We start from the raw sequence: 6,000 nt of genomic DNA, 5'->3' as shown, positions 1-6,000 counted from the left end.
GCAATGCAATTCAAATTGTGTATCTTTTACATAACCAGATAGGGAGATCTTCTCCCTGCTTGCAAAGCGGGTGGAAAAACCAAGACTTGCAGCACGCGGTGGTGGCGAGTCCGCATCAGCTGAGCCGTCACCGTCCACGCCCTTTTCTCCGCCGCCTCCTCCTCCACTACCATTACTAGTTTTAAGCAGCTCACTTATTTTCAAGACAGCAGCTGCCATGGCCATGACACGTGATAGAAACTCTTGCGGATAATGGACGGATTTTGATGGTTTTGGAGGAATGGTGAGTGGAGGGAGAGGGACAGAGGCATCAAAATGAGTTTCAAATTGTAACTCCTCTTCCTGAACACCATCAGGAGAGACTTTCTTCTTCTTGCTGTAGAAGGTCCCGAAATGAAGAGAAGCTGACAACGGTTTCAACGGCATTCTACACCCTACTGTTGAGCCTAACAGCTTGGGTTTGCGTCTTTCGAGAGATAGACCATTACGTGAATAGGTGTTACGTAGAGATTTTGGCGGTGGTGGTTTTGGACTGTGTAGAGCATAAAAGCAGTAAGTAGCAGCCATTTTGGTTTCGGAGGTGGAGGAGACGATGTCGGAGTTTTACGGGAAATGGACAGTGGGAGTGTTTTTTTGGGTTTGCCTGTGGCTACAAAAGGAAGGGCGACACCAACTCATTGGTTTCCATGTAATATGTCCGAAACAAAAGGATATCTTACGAAGGCGAACGCACGAATCCCGACCTGGATACCCTCAATAACTAGTTCCGAAAATCTATGGAACCGACCAGTGTCACCAGACATGAAATTTATCGGCTTTGACGTGGCGTAACGAGGTGGAGGACAATGTAGTCATTTTAATATTTTGTGTGATTAATTAGTGGTTCCTTGAGGTTAGGGCTTCCCCTTCGGGGTTTTCATGTGTGGAGGGCAAGTTAGTCATTCAAATAAGTTATACCCGAAGGGCTTTCCCTTCGGGGTATAATTTATTTTATCACAAGAAAATAAAAATAAATTTTACAGCAGTTGAACTGTAATAATATTTGTAACATTGACGAAAGAGAAACAAAGATGGAGTAGCATAGAATTTTTCTCAATAAAATACCACTGCAAATCTCTAATCTCTTTATACGTTAAGAGAGTCAAGAAAATTTGGGCGATGATTGGCTAATAAACTATGTTAATTTGTTATTAGGTAATTGTTGGGTTGACTTTTATTAGCTTTTGTTGTTTGCTAAAGGGCCGATTGAGGTGGGTTGCTGATTTGAAGGAGCTGAAGAAGAGGCTGGTAGAGGGCAGTGAGGATCTCCTCGGACCCTGTGATGTTGATGAAGTGAAGAGTTGACTTACGGGAGGATGGATGTTTGGATGTAGCGATTGCAAGCCTGGATGAAGAATGTTTTTATGATGGTTTGGATGGTTTGCAGTGAAGATCTCCTCGGACCATCTGCAGGCTCTGTCCATCGGGCTATCGGGATCCTTCCTTGTCATCTTTATTCAGGAGAAAGCCATGATGAGGGTATGATTTCTTTGTGATGATTGTGACTTTTATATATAATGTTTCTCTTCTCCTTATTTTCAAGCTATGATGACCGTATGATTTCTTTGTGATGGTTGTGACCATACTGAATATGAGACTTTGTTCTTCTGACTGAACAAGTGTGTAAGGCTCTGATTTTGAGAGATTAAATGATGGGTTTATGCTGAGTTCTGGGTTACAAGCAAAAACCAGAAAATGATCTTGTTAAACTTCCTCTTTGGTTTTGGGTAATGAAAGAGGAGAGCTTGTGGAGGCTTCTGTTAGAGTGGAGAAAGCAGCATTACTGCTTTCAGAAATCATACCTAGGCAGAGATGAAACAATAGAGCCAGGATTAATGCACATCTTGATACACTTGGGATCCTAGTACCTTGTACTGAATCTACTGATAAGGTTTTTGTTGCTGGGTTGATTATGTTGAATTTTGAATTTAAACAGTTCTCGAGTCATTTAAAAAAGATTGTTTCTTAAAGTTTGGGGATAAAAGTTGAATTTAAAAAGTTCAAAATTAAACTTAATAAGAACCAATTGGTTTACTGGAGCTTATTGTGCTGCTTTTGTTTGTGAGTTTACTTGAGTAATTTATGCAAGGATGATTGATTAAGCTATGCTGCTATAGTTCGCATGGTTATTACTTCGTTCTGTGGTTTTTCTTAACATAGACATCACCCAAAACATATATATGTGTGCTGTGATCTCTTGTGGTTGATGACATGACTTCTTCTTGATTGCAATTAATCATAAATCAGGTGCAAGTGATGTTATTTATGGACTATTTGATAAACAAAATCCTGAATTTTATATGGATTTGACTGGTTTTGTAAGAGCTGGATGTTATAGTTGTTGTCAAGTTTTCAGCTTATGCTTTTATATGTTAAGAGCTGGATTTTATATGTTAACTTGGGTTCCTGAATTATTAATTTGAACTTTCAAGCGCAAGGCATCATTGCTTGCTGGAGATATAAACCACTTGAAGGAGCTCGGGAAGAAGGCTGCAGAAGGTAGTGAAGGTCATTTCATGCCATTGGATGTTGATGAAGAGTTGAGCATAAGAGTGCAGTTTGCATGGTGCCCCCTATTTAATCAAGGCTTCTATATGTTGTGATTGCTAGCCTGGAATGCTGTCTGATTTAAGACAAGCTTCTGAAGCTTTCCATCTGATCACAAGGGTCTTGGACACAACAGTAGCGTATGGGGGAACCAGGTCAGATGGATTTGATGCTGGGATGCTATTTGTGTGTGGGCTTAGGCAGGTTTGATGATTGGCTTGCTGAAAGAACTTCGACGCAAAAGAGTTGTTGATCACCGAATTGTGTTGTCTCATTTGATGCTTGCAGGTTTTGCATATATAACAGTTGAGGAATTGTGTGTTTGTATGGGAGTTCATATGGTTCTTTGATGGGGGTTTTGTATGGCTGTATCTTGTGAAGAAAGGGGATGGATTCCTTGGATGCTATGTATTGCATCTGAACCTTGTGAAAACAGGCTTGCGAGTGGATGTGTTGGCATGTGGGATTGCTAACGAAATGTGGACAGTTTGGGTGTGACTTGGGGGAGTTGCACATGATTTTGGGAAGACATGACAGTAGGTGACACTTGAGTGTTACGGCATTGTCTTTGGCCAGACGAGATTGATGGCATTGATCTCAATAGCTTTGGATGGGACTCAATGTTTGGTTTGACCTATGGGGTACAAACTGGAACCAAGAGAAGACTTGGTCACAGCTTGGCTCAGATTTGGGTTGACGAATGGGAATGTCAGCTTGGCATCGCAGAATTGATGGGCAGTATTCTCGATGTGAAGGTGAAGAATACTTTTCTGATGAACAGCTGCAAAGAAGGGCACTGTGATGATACTGGAGTAAACCAGTTTCTTGCAGGCTCCATCCAACATGCAGCAAATCCATACTCGACAAATTTTCTGCCTCACAGAATTTCTCATTAAAATCCACATTTCGAATAAGAGGAGAAGGGTAGCTTTATTTAAACCATCCACGTCATCTTCTTCAGGACATATGAGCCTATCATTTGTTAGTGATTGTTGATGCTTTCATAAGGTTCAGTATCTCCACTCTCATAATAGAGGGTAGTCATGTTCATGCAGTTGATTTATAGGATATTTCATCTTGTTCTGTATGAAAATGAGAGAGATTCATTACTAATTATCTCCACACAAATTCTTCTGGGAATTTGTGTTCTGCTGTCTTTCTCATAACCTTTTAATAATTAATGGAAGTTGGCTTTAATACTTTTTTGCTTCAGTACATAATGTCATTTAAGAGTAATAGTATACAAACTGAAAAATTGTACTAAACACTAGTAACATTTAATGCAATGATTTTATAGATCATTTATATGGAAAGTAAACCGATTATATAACCCTGATAATCACTTGCCACTTTCAGTTAGTGAGATTTTTATGGATGTTTGTATAGAGTTTTGCATATTTAACTGTAGTGCAGTGTTATTTAACAAGTTATTTTGTCTGCACTAAGAGTCTAGTTTTGCTGTTAAATCTGCCTTAGATTCAGCTTCTGCACACTAGTATTCGTATTGAAAGTCAGGTTCCTTAGTAGTTTGGTTTGGAATTGAATGACGAATCGTCATTTCCTCTGTTGACTTAACTGAAAGCTTCACTTCCATTCTCGAGCAAGAACCCCCCCCCCCCCCCCCCCCCCTGATAGTGCTAGTCCCCTAGACCAAGGGAGCTGATGGCGGAAATGCTTCTCGACAGATTTTCAAGAAAAACACCATTGTTTTTGGAGGAAGTGAGTGAAAAGAAGAATACTTGGAGTGAGTTAAAAAGCGCAATAGAGAAAGCCAGTGTACAAAGAGAGAGTCAAAAGAGAGGGTAAAGAAGCTATCCTTTGGGAGTGATCTATGAGTGCTCCATGTTTGATTCTCCTTTTCAGGTTAGCATTCTTTCGTTTCGAATACATGTGCATATTCATGTTCTGGAAAATGGTCATCTCTTTCCAATCTCACCATTTTTTCTTGGACTAAAAGAGATTGATAATCAGATCTGAATTAATTGAAGTATGCATTGAAGGGTATAAACTGCTGGTTGTTGGTGAATGTGTGTACTTAAACTACTTCTTGCATGTTGCTTATCATAAAATGTTCAATAAAATTCCTCGAGTTAAGGGAACTGAAATACAAATTGCAACAGACCTGATTTGTAAGTAGAGGGAAATAATAGAAGAAGATAGTAGTGCCGAAGAGAGCAGGTTTCTTCAATGAATAAAGGATGATTGAAAGGATGGATACCTCTCTAACAGAAAGGAAAAATAGATTAGTTTCTGCACGCTTGTCATTTAAAAAAAAAAAGACGGAGAAGTAGCTTGTAAGCTCAAATCTGAATCATGAACTTCAAGAGAGCTATTTAGAATTAAAATATTGAAAATAAATCAAGTTAAAGGCATGAAAGTAGAAACCAAGATATAGTAGATAACTATAGTTTTATCACCTGTACAAGTATTTGGGATTGTGGTGCAGGGTAGGCTGCACTACAGTTTTATTCTGGTTCCTGACACAGCAAGTTGAAGTCCCCATCTAATGTGTTAGAAGAAACTGAGCAATAAATATAAGCTCGGAAATGTTCAAGGGCAGAGGTGAACCAAAACATCCACGATCGATCGAATGTTCGCCCTATCAGGTTCTAATTAATAGCTGTAACCCAGTTTGATGATGGTGAAGAAAGAAGAGCAGACACAAGCATACTTTATCTGTATATCATTTTAATGTATTTCTTATATGACTGCTGAAAATATTTTAAATTCTGGTTCTGTGTGATCTGTACAACTGGATCAAAAAGCAAAGAAGTCGGTATCCAAGAATGAAACCCATCATAACTGCTAAATTACTCCATTTATTTGATTCTTCCACACCTTTTGCTTCAGAAACCCCTCTCCATACAGATAGCAGTTTCTTTCTATGATCTCCAAGCATTTCCTCTTTCCCTTCTCTCCTCCGTATTCGTTTATCATAAAACACTCAAATGGGTACTTAAACAAGCTCAAGCAATGCATGAAAATCCAATACTTCGGTATGCCATCCTTTGCTATGAAATACCCAGAGAATGGCTTTAAAAAAAATCAGAATCTGTTTAGCATAGTTTATTTAGAGTGAATATTGATTTTGATTCATAATTTATTTTTTATAAATAATTTGTGGTAAAAATAAATTTAAGTTAGTAATATTTTGATAAAATAATTTAAATCATTTTTTTAACAAAGAAATATAACATCAGTTAGTATTTATAAATTAAAAGTTTAAAATCTTAACTTTTAATTAATTAAAAATTTGACTGAATTTTCTAACAAATCTTCATTTAAGTTAAAAGTTATTTCTAACTTACCATTTTTTTATGAATTAATTGTTTTAGAATTAATTCAAATTAATTTAAAAAAGTCATAACATCCTAGTGGTTATTAAAATTCAAATTTCTCAAGAAGAATTATTAA

General features: G+C 37.8%; 1 long non-coding RNA gene across 1 annotated transcript; it reads left to right on the top strand.

The window, feature by feature from the left end:
- The first annotated feature begins 934 nt into the window (after positions 1 to 934).
- On the top strand, positions 935 to 3,785 carry LOC133668790 (uncharacterized). Its single transcript, XR_009833804.1, has 2 exons — positions 935 to 1,518; positions 2,472 to 3,785. It is a non-coding gene; the product is annotated as an uncharacterized LOC133668790 (long non-coding RNA).
- The last annotated feature ends 2,215 nt before the right edge of the window (positions 3,786 to 6,000 follow it).

This window comes from Populus nigra, chromosome 11 (genome assembly GCF_951802175.1).
Source record: "Populus nigra chromosome 11, ddPopNigr1.1, whole genome shotgun sequence".
Classification (NCBI taxonomy): domain Eukaryota; kingdom Viridiplantae; phylum Streptophyta; class Magnoliopsida; order Malpighiales; family Salicaceae; genus Populus; species Populus nigra.
The sequence above is the reverse complement of the archived record's forward strand: the minus strand, read 5'-3'. Positions and strand labels throughout refer to the sequence as shown.